This window comes from Rosa rugosa, chromosome 3, assembly GCF_958449725.1.
Source record: "Rosa rugosa chromosome 3, drRosRugo1.1, whole genome shotgun sequence".
In the NCBI taxonomy this organism is placed as follows: domain Eukaryota; kingdom Viridiplantae; phylum Streptophyta; class Magnoliopsida; order Rosales; family Rosaceae; genus Rosa; species Rosa rugosa.
Window position 1 is genome coordinate 20,187,301 of NC_084822.1, and position 15,508 is coordinate 20,202,808.

Sequence of the window (15,508 nt, forward strand, 5' to 3'; positions counted from 1 at the left end):
GAGCCACTAACGGCCATCACTACCGCCAAAGTCATTCACTTCCTCTGGAAAAACATTTACTGCCGCTATGGTGTCTCACACACAATCATTACAGACAACGGCACACAGTTCAACAATGAGGAGCTCATTTCATTCACCGCCAATCTGAGCACCAGGATGAGCTTTGCCTCTGTCGCCCACCCCCAAACCAACGGCCAGGTCGAGGCGGCAAATAAGATAATCAAGAAGCTGCTAAAAAAGAAGCTCGACACTGCCAAGGGCTTGTGGGCGGAAAAGCTTCCAGAAGTACTCTGGGCCATCAGGACGACTCCATCCTCCGCCACTGGTGAAACCCCCTTTTGTATGACATTCGGAACTGAGGCCGTTCTGCCCGTCGAGGTAGCTCAACCCACCGCTCGGGTCGAGTGCTACCACCTAGAGACCAACGGCGATGGCATCAACCTGGACTTGGACCTCCTAGAGGAAAAACGACACAAGGCCCATTTGCAAAACCTGCAAAACAAACAACGAGTTTCGCGTTGCTACAACACCAGAGTCAAGGCCCAGAACCTCCAACTGGGGGACTGGGTAATGAAGGAAGTCATTCCAGCACCAACAAAACTCCGCCCAACTTGGGAAGGTCCGTATAAAATAGTAGAAGTCGTTAGCCCAGGCACCTTCTACTTAATGGACAAGGATGGCGTCACTACAACCCACCCTTGGAATACCGAACACCTTCGGTATTACTACAAATAGTCGTGTCACTACCCAGGAGCATCTTGACTTAGCTAAATTTTTGTTCAATATTTAGCTAAGGGAAGCTACCCAACGGGTACATCCCCACTTTTGTTAACACTGACCAGTCAGTTATCAATGAAATGAGGAATTATTCAAACCATTGTTACCAAGTCTAGCACTGAGGGCAGCTGGCAACGCCAGCAATCGTCAGCGGACCTCGTCCGCTACGTTGTGCACTTGGACCAATCTTAATTCCTTTAATTTTTCATTGATTGCAAAAGAAAATCCTAAGTCAAACTCTAGCGGTATAGACATATCATCACACAACGTCAAAAATTCCATATATTCAGGGCTGGGACTCCCCACCCAAAAAATTGTTCCTTACATTCAAAAAAAAAAAAAAACACAAGTACATATATTTTCAGCCTCAGCGGCTACACAGTCAAAATAGGGCACGTCCGGCATGTCAGGGGTTGGCCTCGGCGTCGCCTACTTCGGCCTGCGACGGCTGTTCACGGCTTGCTTGGTCGGTCCCTCGAGCGGTGGGACTTGGCGTCTCAATGGTCCCATCCGCCGGAGTCTGATACCCACTGCCTGAGCTGCCACCTCCTGCGGGGGGACTGGGTACTAGCGGGGGTCTCTTCGTCGGCGCTGCATTTTTTGCCTGCGGCGCCTTGGGCAGGGACGCCTTGGCCCAATCAATTGCACCCTTCGCTCCCAACAGCTCGACATTCGCCAGGGCGCCGGCCTTCGCCGCTTCATTCAGCGCGTTTTTGTATTCCGCCGACTGCTTGAAATTCTCCACAGCGGCAACGGCGGCTCGGCTTCCGTCATCCCTCAGCCGGGTCAACTCTCCCTCCAATCTCTTCACTTCTTCTTGCCTGGCGGCAGACTCCCGCTGCAGGATGTCAATTTTCTTCTCCTTGGCGGTCACGCGCTCTTGCAGCAAGGCCTTGTCTTGCTCCAGCTGGGAGACTCGATCATTTCGTTCTATGTCCCGCTGGATGGCGACGTCTAGCTTGCCCCGAGCGTCCGCCGCGTCACAGTCTGCCTTCATCAGGCGTCGCTCCACATCCACCAGCCTGTCCTTGGCCTCCGCCAGCTCCCTCTCCAGCCTCTTCACCTCCTCCCGGAGCTGTCCCTCAATTCGCGGTTGCTTGGAGGCCGCCAAGAACATTTCGTTCAGCCCAACCGCCAGATGCCCGAAGGCTGAGCTGAAGGGCGACTGCTCGATCGCCGTTGGCCGCGTCATCCCTGCCAGACCGCTGAACGACAACCGCTCGCACAAGTGGTAGAGAAACTCCCGCTCGCTGTTGGTCATGAACTCGGTGAAGGCAGCGAACGAGTCCAGATCGCTCACGGGCATCTCTCTCTCGGCCGTCACAGGAGCCTTCGACGGGTCCTGTCGGCTCCTCTTCTGCCTGTGGACCTCGAGGGTCTCGTCATCATCCTCCTCCCCGTCCGAATCACACTGGCGCCGCCTCCGCAGGATCGACCGGGTATCTCCAGTGGGCGCAGCCCTGGTCCCCTTCGGCGGTTGTCTCCCCACCGCAGCGGCGGCAGCCCCCACTGGAGCCACGACCTTTTCTTTCTGTGGCCCGTGTCGAGTGGCAACCACTATTTCCTTCTGCGGCCCGCCAGAGGATCCCTTTTTCCCCCCGCCCGCTTGTCCATCCACCTGCACGCTGGGCAGACCGTCGGCCCCTAGGTGCGAGTGGTGCGGCATGGGCAGCGTCACCGGACCCTCGGATGCGCTCACCTCCAGCGTCTCGGGGTTCACAACTGTCATCTGGGCCGCCTCGCCTGAAGCATACATTGTCTCCAGGAAGTTTTCTATCTCCGCACGGTCCATGGCTTTGTCAAAGGCGTCACGGCTCGCTTTGTTGCCTGGCGGAGTCTCTGAGAACATGCAAGCGCCCGTTAGCTTTAACCAAGTTGTCAAGAGGTACAAGGTGGCGGAAATCTCTTACCAATAGCGCGCGTCAGCTGCTGATCGACCAACTGCTCCCAGCCGGTGAGGAGACGGAAGTCCAACAAATTGCGGTTCTTCCAACAACCTTTGATGCGCGCAACCCGGCACTCTTCCTCTCGCGTCAGATTGTAGCGCAGTCCCGCTGTAAAACAACAGAAGGTGTCAGTCAAACGATTGCAACATATATACATTAAACCGCCAACTATGTTCAGCGGAGATCGGCGGACAACCTCGGATTGGCTGAAACTCCGACTTAATCCTAAACGTCGGCTCCCCCTGGTTGGACTCCGCTTGATACTCCCACCCCGTCGTCGCCACGCAAAACGTCCCCCGCCAGTAGGACATCGAGTCCCTCAAATTTTCTATCAGCTTGGGCGCTCCCTGCCGGCGGCTCAAATTTACTTGCCCCCTACAACCTTGGCGCTTAACGTACACCAGTTCGTAGAAATGTAAGACCTCCGCCACCGTCGGCCCCTCGCACCCGGATAGCCGCCACAAGGAGTTCATCGCCAGCATCAACCGCCACATGTTGGGACAGATCTGCCCAAACGCGATGCCGAACTCACACACCAGGATCTGAAGGTTGGGCACTAGCGGTAACGTCACCCCCTGGCGGAATATTGCCTCGTGAACGGCGGCGAACCCCGCTGGAAGGATTGAGGCCTTCTCGTCCGCCGTCGGTTGACGCAGTTTCACAACTCCCGGCAGCCGGTATGTCCGTTTCATCCGATTAACCGCGGCGGCCGTCATCCGCCCTCCCGCCTCGTCGACGGGGGTCCCATCCGGGAGCACCCACGCCGATTCCGTTTCCTCCCCCGTCACGTTTCCCCCGTCAGCAGAACCACTGGCGGCACTATTACTTGCTCGCCGCTCCTCACTCTCCCGCGCAGCAGCCTCCTCACCCGCCCTAGAACTCTCCGGACGCGACGTACGGCCCATGACAACTTCCCAGGGTATGGTTTGCAGCGGCTCGATGTCTAACGGCTCTGGTAGTGAGGTTCCTGCACGGGCAGACGGACGCAACGAGTCAATAAAAACCCTATCCGCCGCACTGATTGACACGTCAGACCCGGAGTCCTCACTGCTCGAGATCTCTACGACGTTGGCCATCCCAAAACCCTAAAACCCAAATCAGTTAGCCCACAGAAGGATCTAACCTATCCCTATATCAGGTATAGAACAGAAACACCACGAACAGCTACCCAGAAAATACCAAAATATGAACAAACCCCCCTCAACCCAGATTCAACCATCTAGCAAAACCTTAACTGACAACTCTCTGTTAAACACCGTACCCTACCCTCAAAATTCATCTTACACCCCCGACGAACATCAAGAAACCCAGTTCAAACACCAATCCCATAAATCGACAAAAACACGAAACCAAAGAGAAGGATAACCAGAACACTCACCTCAGTCGTGAACTCTCTGGCGTGCTGTTACTCGCTATGCCCCGACGACGGAACTTTTTCGTCTCTCCGACCACGAGACCTCCACCACCGCACGGCACTCTCTCTGCAAATCTCGGCTGGGCAGAGCTTCAAGACGACAAACACTTCGAATGGATTTTCTGATCCCCCTTCTCAATACGTTCCCCCCCTTTTATGTCAACGTCAGAGGCTTTTGGGCCGTCCGCTAGAAAACGACATCACACCCCAGCCGTACACGTGTCCCCTGTCCGCACTAACCCTCCGGGTTAACCGAGGCGTCGCCTCGGTTACGAAATCCATCATTACTCGCATTCATGACGAGAAGACGGCCGGACTGAGGAGACGCGTCTCCACACACTAACCCTCTAGTTATTTGCCACGTGTCCAGGCGTATCACGAAAGCAATCCAGGGTACACCCCTCTCCAAGTGAGTCTCCGCTGAGCGAAACCCCGCCAGCGGAACTTCTCACTTTTCCTCTCCAAGTGAGTCTCCGCTGAGCGAAACCCCGCCAGCGGAACCTCTCGTCCTCTCCAAGTGAGTCTCCGCTGAGCGAAACCCCGCCAGCAGAACCTCACTTGTCCTCTCCAAGTGAGTTTCCGCTGAGCGAAACCCCGCCAGCGGAACTTCTCACTTGTCCTCTCCTAGTGACGTTCTCCGCTGGGCGGAACCCCGCCAGCAGAACTTTTCATTAGCTGTTATTTACGAAGTCTCCTAAAAGCGACACTTCTCCCTTGTCATCATACAAACGGGGCCCTTCCGCTACGCACCTCTAGCGGAAACCTTTTTTATCTGACAAATCGCGTACTTTATTCAGCGCGGTACCGCTCAATAAATTAACGCCAAGCACGTCCACTGGACGCTGTTTACTGCTATAAACCAGCAGGGGGACTCCCGCCAGCGGCAGATCCCGAGGCCACGCCTCATTCTGACAAATGACCGCCACGCGGCATTACAGTCAGATTGTACCTACGGGACACGGGGACTAGTCAACAGTCTACGACGACCCTGATCAGGTACGTTGGCCCCCGTCACTCGGGTCCTAAAGATTGGGTTCGCTACCCAACACCCTCTGCTCCGTGCAGCTCCCCCTCACCAAACAAATTTTACGACCATCCGGAGGTCCATCTTAGCCGGGGAGTGGGGGACTCCCTGGGGGGCCTAGCAGGGGCCCACCCGAAAGGGTATAAAGCGTTTGCTCAGTAATATCCATGGTTGACAACGCACTGACGCTAATTATGCTTTTGCAAAAGTCTAGCGGAAGAAAACGCTTCATACCGCCGATCAACTCCCCAACCAAGATTGCCCTCCTTGACTGGGGACTTGGGGGACTTGTACCTACATGTACGTTGCAAAGCATAATTAGCTATAATCAGACACACTCATCGTACCGCCAGAGGTACCAACTATCGTCAAAGGAGTAACCCATAGATAGGCAGCCAGGCGGGCCACGGCCTGAGCACAAGCGTTCCCCAGGATCACCGCTGATGCGCCGCCACGCACTCTGCCAAGACGGCATCAGAAGCTACTGAAACTGGGAACTGAAGCACTTCAGTCCCACATCGAAAACAAGGAGAAGATCAGACCTCTCCTCACCTATAAAAGGTCCTCTCTTCTCCCTTCATTAAATTACGCATTAACTCTCATTTATTACTATGCTGCCTATATATATCAACTGACTTAGGCATCGGAGAAGTGAAGACCGCCCAGCGCGGTCTCCCTCTGACGCCCTGCTTTCCATTTGGCAGCTAGCAGGAATCACCAAATATACAGAGTAGCGGTCCGCCCGCCGGACACGTGTTAAACGAAGGCTTGGCTACCGCCAGACTTTGAGCATTAACACACTAAGTTTATAAGATTTTTTTATCTTCTCTCTCCCATCCACTTCTTTGCTACTTTTTTCCTTTTGTTACTCATGTCCACTTCTTTGATGTCAAGACCTAAATGGATATACAAAAACCTAGCCGCGCTCTGCTCTGCTAGAGTTTGCTTTCTAGGTTTCTAGAAGGTGATTTCTGATTACCATGAACATGGAAATTCTCAGTTGGAATTGCAGAGGCATCTGCAATGACACTACAACTAGGGCTTTGAGAGATCTGATAGCCCAAAACCATCCTCAAATTGTTTTCCTTTGTGAAACCAAAATCAGTCAACTCAGGGATTTCAAAGAACTCCACCGTGCGTTGGGGTTTGCGTATTACAAAGAAGTGTTGAGTGTTGGTCAATCTGGTGGTTTAGGGTTATTTTGGACTGACAACGTGAACTTGCAGGTGAGAACTTCATCGCATCACCATATTGATGTGGAAATAGGGGCTAGTTCGGGTGAGCCTCGATGGAGATTAACTTGTTTTTACGGTTACGCTTGGACGTCTGAGCGTGATTGGTCTTGGTTGTTGCTGAAGGATTTGTGTGGTATGGACTCTCTCCCGTGGGTTATCATTGGGGATTTCAACAAGATTCTCAATAATAGTGAGAAACTCAATGGTCCACTACGTCCAAAACGACGGATGAGGGGTTCAGGGAATCTTTGGGCTGTGGTGATCACTAGGATTTGGGGTTTCAGGGTTCTAAGATGACATGGTGGAACTCTGAGACTCAATTGTGGCTTGATAGGGCAGTTGGTACAAATTCTTGGAATGATATTTTCGGATATGCAAGAGTCAAACACCTTCCTCCAAGTGATTCTGATCATATGCTAATTCTACTTCAAGCTAGTTATGTTCCTCTGCCGAAGCGTCCAAGACGTCATCGTTTTAATTTGAGTCCTTCTGGCTTCAACATCAGGAGTGTGACCTTCTTGTGTCAGACAATTGGCAAATTGAGTTTCTTGGTGCTCCTATGTATAGCTTGACTAGGAAGATTACGAAAACAAGAGGTGCATTAGAAAAATGGCAGTAGGAAACCTTTCATTTGCACCAACAGCAGATGATGGAGGTAAGAGGTAAACTGGAGGCGTTAATGGATGAGCCTATGTCAGAGGCAATTCATATTGAAAAGAAGGATTTGATGGTGAAGCTTCAAACCTTGTTATCATAAGAAGAAGCTTTCTGGAAGCAACGGGCTAAAGTAACATGGTTAAAAGAAGGAGATCGCAATTGGGATTTTTTCAGAGGAAAGCAGCTAAATGGAAGAGGAAAAATAACCTTTTGGTGTTGTTTGATGCTTCAGGGCAGTGGCATGATGATGATGATGGTATGGAAGAGGTGGTGTCTAGCTATTTTGCTAAGATGTTTACTGCTACTTCCATTGATACTCAGGCAGTGGAGATTACTCTAGCAGCTATTCAACCATCTGTTACTAGTGATATGAACTTGCTTTTGTGTGCTCAGTATATGGAAAACGAAGGGCGCTGTGCTCTTTTTCAAATGTATCCTACAAAATCCCCAGGTCCAGATGGAATGTCGCCCTTAATTTTTCAACACTATTGGGATACAATTAGGAAAGATGTGACCATAGCTGTCCAGAGTTTTTTACATACAGGTTTTTTGCTTAAGCAGATCAACTTCACACATATCTGCCTTATACCTAAGGTATAGAATCTTGAAAATACGGCTGATCTGCGCCCCATTACTCTCTATAATGTTATCTATAAGTTGTGCTCCAAGGTCATAGCTAACAGGTTGAAAACTATCCTTCCTACCATTATATCTCCTTTTTCAGAGTGCATTTGTCCCTGGCCGATTAATTACTGATAATATATTGGTAGCTAACGAAGTTGCACATTATGTTCATAACAAAAAAAAAGGGCACGATGGTTACATGGCCTTAAAGTTCGATCTCAGTAAAGCATACGATTGGATGGAGTGGAGCTTTCTCAGAAAGGTTCTGGTTAGATTTGGCTTTGCACAATCTTGGATTAATCTAGTTATGCAATGCGTGAGTTCTGTGGGTTATTCCTTCTTGGTTAGAGGGAAACCCAGGGGTTTGGTTATTCCTAATAGAGGCTTGAGACAGGGTGATCCTCTATCACCTTACTTGTTTTTATTGGGCGCTGAAGGTTTCTCTGCTCTTTTACAACAGAAGCAGAGTAGGGATTTATTGCTAGGAATTGCAGTTTGTAGGAATGCTCCATCAGTAAATCATTTGTTATTTGCAGATGATAGCATGCTTTATGCTCAAGCTAATCTGGAGGCTTGCTTTTAGATTAAAGAAGTTCTTGAGGTTTATAGAAGAGCTTCAGGTCAAGTTGTGAATTTCAATAAGAGTTCTGTTGCTTTCAGTAAAAATGTTTCTGCAGATGAGCAAGCTATAGTAGCTAATTTATTAGGGGTGGAAATTGTTGAGTCCCATGAGAGGTATTTGGGGCTCCCAACTTATGTTGGGCTTAAAAAGACTGCTACTTTTCAATATATCAAGGAGAGACTGGCAGAAAAGTTGAAGAATTGGCAGGGTAAACTGTGGAGTGGAAGAATTAACATGTCAATGCTTGCAAAGCAAGCTTGGAGAGTGATTGATAATTCGGATTCTTTGGTGGCTCGACTTTACAAAGCTCGTTATTTTCCTAATGGCTCTTTTTGGATGCTGAAGAACATGCTTCACCTTCATACTTATGGCGTAGTATTTTCACTTCTAGAGGTTATTGAGGGAGGATTCAAGGTGGCAGATTGGAGATGGTAATAAGGTTTTTATTTGGTCGGATTGGATGTTAGGTACCGTGCTTCATAAGCCTCAGCTAATTGTCAGCAACCCTGATTTATTATCACGAGTTAATGAACTGGTACTACTTCCTAGCCAATGGGACGAACACAGGGTGCATACTATATTCTCACCTTATGATGCTGCAACTGTTCTCTCTATTCCATTGAGTGTTATAAGTCCTGAAGATAGAAGGATTTGGCATTTGGAGAAGAAAGGTATGTTTACCGTTTTGCTTTTTCAAAAGTTACTTTATTTTTCCTCCTTCTATTGAATCTAATCAAAGACTCTGGAAGAAGATTTGGCATGCTAAAATCCCTAGTACGGCTAAGGTTACTAGCTAGAAAATATGTCACAATATTCTACCCACTTTGGATAGATTAGCTTCAAGACATGTCATCTTGGATTCACAAATTTGTGCTCTATGTAATATGAAGAATGAGTCAAATTTGCGCTTGAGTCGAAATTGTAACTGTACAAGAGCTGTTCTGTCCTCAAATGCAGACTTGGCTAGGATCTATTTTAATACAGATTCAGATCAGTGTGATATTATTGAATGGTTCAGGTTATGTTCTGAGAAGTTGTCAAAGACATCATTTGCACAACTTCTCTTTTTCATTTGGGGAATTTGGGAAAACAAAATTACCGCAACGTGTGATATAGCTCTCATGACTTCTACCAGACTTAGTAACTTTCTTTTCCACAATACAAAGATTCAAGGAGCTCCATGTTCTGGAAGAGTTACGAAATGGTCAGCTCCTCCTTCAGGTTGGTTGAAAGTAAACATTGATGGTGCTTTTGTTAATCATTCAAAGAAGGGTGGACTCATTACTAGCTATTTGGCCTATGGCCACAACAGTATTGGGCACTACACACAACTTTCGTGGCTTTTATAAGCTCAATAGGGACGGTCAGTAGTCTTTAGTAGCAAATATGATGTTGCCCACCAAAATCAGAGTATAGTAGCACAACAACGACACCCTCCGTCCCATAAGAGGGCTTGGGGAACAAAATAACCACGGACAAATTCGGACTCCGTTTCAAAGAGTACCATTAGTGAGGCTTTATCACGCACGGGTCCACACAAACTTAATTAAATATTTATTTTTAATATTTTTATAATTAAAATAAAAATAAACCCGTCTGTCGCCAATCGATTGTGCTCACTGGTTTTTTTCAATTTGGATTGTGTCCACTGGTTTCATATTGTGATATAAGAGTTTTGGGAATTAGTCGTCTCTCTTTCCTCGCCTCTTCTCCTCCCTCCACTGCCATCGTCAGTTCGTCATCCTCCATCCAACGGCGAGTGTTAACTCATCCACCAAATGATGCAGCGGAGGAAGGTGAAGAAAATCTCGACCTAAGTCTTGATTGTAGTTCGCGGTTGCACAGCCATATTGGTTGTCGTTAGATCTGTCAGTTAGTGATCGTTTATCTCCGGGCAGTTCCCCTTGCTAGAAGTCAACATCAGTTTCTGTCTCCGAGTCATGCATGACCTGTTCATTTGCTTAAGGTTTGTAACTTGTTAGATCTCGCCTCTGTTGATATACATGTTTGGTATTCGGATATGGATTTCTTTTGAATTTCTAATTTGCGATTTGGATTTAGATAAGGATGTGCTATTGTTTTTCTCTATGGTTTTTATTCTACCAGTGAATTATATTCTCTTCTTGCACAATTAGATCCACGTCATCTGATGTGATATGAAGATTCAGCTAGCTGATCTCTTAGAGTCTAGTTTATCATAGTTGTTTAGTTAAATTACAATTGTATCTGAAAGAGTCCAACATACTAAAATTCTGCCAAGTATTAATTTTTCATCTCTAGAAAATTAATGTAGGGTGTGTGTTGACTATCATTTTCTTTCATGTTTCTTTATTTGGTGTGTGTGAAGAATCATGGAAATCCAACTAGTCATGAACCTGAGCTTGTATTAAACAACTTTATAACCAGCCTTGGTCATCGTATTGGAAGGTTGCAATCCTTGTCTCATTTGAAATGTTTTTTTAGTAAGGGACTCTGCATGTAGTTTCTTGTATGCTTCTGGGAGGCATTTATCCCATTTGCTCTTGGCAGAACATGCAGAACTGTTATCCTGCAAGGTTGCTCTGGCATATAATGCTACAAACTCCATTTGTCTAGTTATTATCACTACTAGAATTTTGCTCTTAGACATCACGACAATTACATCGGTGAGGAATTCATGCGATGTAAAAAAATGTCATTAACATCGATTCCTCGAATTCCGATTTATATGCATATAATTGACATCGTTTATTACTGTTGACCGATGTCTACAATTTGATTCTGAAATTTAAAAAAAACGCGGAAAAGACTAAGTTAAAAATTTAGACAGGGGGGGGAACAAAATTTTCATTTCCCACACTTAGGCCAGTTTTCCCACTCTCTCTGGCAGCCCATTTTTCATCCTTACTCACTTTATCTCCGAAAGAACTAGCGACCCATTTTTTGTCGAGCTCTTTCCCGTAACCCTAGCCAACTCCTTCTTCTCTTCCGCTCTCTTTTCACGGCCACCACCGCCTCCCTCTCCTCTGCTCACTCCCGCTCTCTCCCTCATTAACCGCTGGCAAGCTCTCTCTCTCTCTAAGATCTCATAAGATTGCAAGAAGGGGAAGAATCCTTCTCTCAATCTCTCTGTCGAATAAGGAAATTCGATGGCTGCTGCGAGCGCGGAGATCTGAGGAAGACCAACGCCCTCTCCGTATAGCGGCTCAAGGAGCGGTTTAGAGAGTCAAGGTGGACCACCGGCTCAGGCACCACCAGATTTTCGTTGACGGCTACTTCTCCTTGTACCCCGACATGCTCGAAGAGGTCGACATCGAGTCTGCTGAGGTCTTATCCCCTTTCCTTTGTATGTAGCATCCAAACCCCAATATGATTTTTGATTTGCGGTGTTTGTTGGTGATTTAGCGATTGCATGTTAAATGTAAGATTGTTCGAATTTGATATTGAAGGTTGTAGATCGAATATTGTTTGGTTGAAGATAGAAATTCAGATATGGATGTCCAGGTTTTAGGATTTGCGATTTCTTTAGCTTATTTATGGTTTTATTTCATTGGTTGAAGACTGCGAATGCTGACAGTTCTCAAGCTACACAGTTGTGAGGACATCATTTCCGCCTCAATGATTGCTGGAGGTTTGTATATTGTGCTAAATATTGGTCTATTTTTAACTCAATCCGATTTCGAAATTGATTTTCGCTTTATGTTTCGCTAAAAATACACCTACGTATAATTTGTTGCTTCGATTACGTTTCGGTAAGTGGTGATGTTGTAAAGTTTTTGATAAATTCATAATGTGCAACATTAGTTACTGAGAAAATGCTTGAAAGAGAAAGATATGAGATATTTGATAATGTTGTTGGCTTAAACAGACGTTTAACAACTGAGGTACTTTGTTATGTCAGGTTTTTTTTACTTAGCATGGATCTTTTTACTTTTTATTATTTTAATTTCATGGTCTTATTACATTTTACTGTGTTCAACATATCTGATCCTCAACTTATAGGGATTTTTGTTCCTGCCAAGAAGCTGGTATCTTGCTAATGTGACGTTACGTATTGAAGATGTTTGTATTTCTGGGATATTGCAGGGTCAAGCATGTGTTGCTGACAAGTATGTTATTGGTCTGTGGTGCGTTGACAATGACATGGATATGTGATACCATTACAGAATCGGGATTTGGTATGATACTTGACCTTTTGGTTACTTGGTTGGCAGCAATATGGTCTTAGTCATATTTCCCGGAAATTTATGTACTTGTTATCTTGAGGCCTCATTTTGTTTCTCCAAAAGCAGTATATTAGTTTTCATAGTCATGAGTCACCCTGTCAAGTTCTGTTTACCATTTCTGCATATTGTGCTTATACTAGTATTGTCTTTTACATAGCTATTTTCTTTTCTTTAAATCTTTTTACCATAAATCTGTTAAGTAGTTGAATTGTTACAGAAACCTAACCATCCTTACTTATCCCCTGCCTCACAATTGCAGCTTTGACTCGAAAAGTTTCAAAACCATGGTTCTTTAGTTGTGGATTAATAAGGGATGCTTTTCAGCATAGTTATATGGATATCTTTCGATGGCATTTTTAACAGTTGTGCTTCTGTTTCTTAAGTATGAGTCAGAATACTGGATGATGTGGTTTTCAATTTTTTGTTCCTATTGCAGGTTCTTCAGTTCCTATTACACAAAGCTTTCATTGACTACATATCTGAGCAGGAGAGTGAAAACTTTCGCTCCCGAAGACATGACAATGAGACTTCTGTTACCTTGACTACCATCCATCAGGTTTTGTTAATCTACATCTCTCACTCAAAACTCCCTAATTCTATTATATATGCTGTTACTCCAATTGGTTCCCCTCTAGATTCCTGCAAACATTATTGCATTAACTTACTATCTTTCTATTTCATTTTCATGCAATCAAAAGGTTTAGAATGGGACATTGTTTTCATAATTAAGGTAGTTGCCTTAAAATAAGTGACTGAAATCATTTTGTGTTTTTTATTCATTTGTAGAGTTGATCTGACTTCTTTTCTGTACTAGTGCATTTATGGATATGAATCTTGTTTTGGTTTTGTGGTTTGCAGATTGATGAGAATGTTAAGAGGGAAACCATAAATCACAGATCCTTGAGGCATCCAAATATTGTCAGGTTCAAAGAGGTAATCAGCTAGTATTGAGTTAATTGTGTGGGTACAGGCACTTTGGAGTATGTATGGTGTGTTTTGAGCATTCCAGCTTGTTATTGTGGTGTTTTGGAAACCATATTACACTAATCTTATGTAAAGATAACTCCAAGATGATAATTATCAAACACAAAGTGAGCACCAAGGAGCTCAGATAAGGCAGTCTTGAGATGAATGCTTGAAGTATACTTGTTTTGCTGCAGGTCTTGTTGACTCCAAGTCATTTAGCTACTGTCATGTAATATGCAGCTGGTGGTGAGCTATTTGAGAGGATATATAGTACTGGTAGATTTAGTGAAGCAGAGGTTAGTTCCTCGGTTTACATGTTAGATAAAATCATGACTTCCATGTCAGCTATTCTGAGAATTCTTTTTGTATCATCCAAAACAATGCAAAGCTGTCAGATTTTGGCTTGGCCAAGGATGGGCCAACAGGTGATAAAAGCCATGTCTCTACTAGGGTGATGGACACATATAGATATGCAGCCCCAAAATATCTAGCCACAGGTATAATTTTACTTTACTTGAATTCTATTGCTCATGCTTGTTTGAAATCTCCGGTTATCATTTTACATTTTCTTTTTCCAGTTGCTTTTGACCATTAAATTTAAGAGTCTTACCCTTTGCTTTCGCTTTTTATTCTTGATTATATATGTATATCAGAATTGATAGTAGAAAGTCTTTAACAGCAAACATGGAATACCTTAATTCTGGATGTTGGACTTGTTGTCTTTTCTTTGCAGGTGTTACTAGTATTGTGTCATTGGTTTTTTATTTTCAATTGTCTATAACCAAGTAATTTTCTGCTAGATAATGACATAGTTTGGTATATGCATTATAGTTTGATGAAAACTTTGGTTTAATTATAAATAGTGCGTTTACCCGTTGATTATGACTTATGTTATTGAATACATTCATAGTGGGCAGCAAAGACTCGGAAAGTATACACCCAAGAGGAACTTGACTAGGTCCGCATTGAAGTAGCTGACTATTTGCAGACTTTGCTATAGATGCTGACTCTACCAAAGTGATTTTGAGTACGGCTAGCTAGATTTTGTAGAATCATTTTGAAGTGGAACGTTGTACAGTTGCCGGTGAACTAAACTGCATATAGTTATTGCAATTGTCTGTTTTGGGCTAGCCATGATGTAGGTTGGGGTTTTTTGCCTATTTTTGGAACTATTAACAGGCTTATATGTTGGACAGAAATTAATGCAATGCCCCATATTCAATTAATTCAGAATTTCATGTTGTCGAATGTGGATTACAAGCATTTTAGCAGTAATTACAAATTTTCTGGACATCATCTCATATAAAGGATATGATGTATATACACCTGTTTCAAATCAGTGTTAAACTACAAAAACGATGTCAATAAAGAGATAATATATCAGTTTCGAAACAAAAATTGATGTCTCGTTTTTCATGGATAACGACATATTGAGTAAGAAGCGATGTTAAAAAAACTAATGGACGTCGATGTAAACTACAGGGAACGATGTCCAGTATCAATATGGACATTGATTTACAATGCAAAAACGATGTATAGCATCAATATGGACATCGATTTACAATTTGGGAAATGATGTCTAGAATCAAAATGGACATCGATTTACAATTTGGGAAACGATGTCTACTATTAATATGGACATCGTCGTTAACCTAAAACCTGATGTAATATAGTAAAATGGACATCACTTCATCAAAGGAAACGATGTTTATTATAATCTTGCACATCGTTCATATAATACTAAGGAATGTAGATTGAATCTTAAATAGTGGGATATATAGAAAATATGCGTGAACCTCACAAACCGTAGGCAAAATGAAAAGAATCCGATGTTTGACACCATATAACACATCATTTCTAATTTGAGTAACGATGTTAAACTGAATACTTCTGCTATTGGACCTATACTTCATTAAGCATTAAATGTCAAAATATGAAGGTTTAACAATATCTAAACACACTAATATGTCATCATAATAACGGTTTTTACATCGGTTCCATAAGCTTATTCGATGTCTATTTTTGAACTGGACATCGG

At 44.5% G+C, this 15,508-nt stretch overlaps 1 long non-coding RNA gene across 1 annotated transcript; it reads left to right on the forward strand.

The window, feature by feature from the left end:
• Positions 1 to 13,360: 13,360 nt before the first annotated feature.
• LOC133735566 (uncharacterized) lies at positions 13,361 to 14,655 on the forward strand. Its single transcript, XR_009859131.1, has 3 exons — positions 13,361 to 13,437; positions 13,665 to 13,967; positions 14,381 to 14,655. It is a non-coding gene; the product is annotated as an uncharacterized LOC133735566 (long non-coding RNA).
• Positions 14,656 to 15,508: the final 853 nt, after the last annotated feature.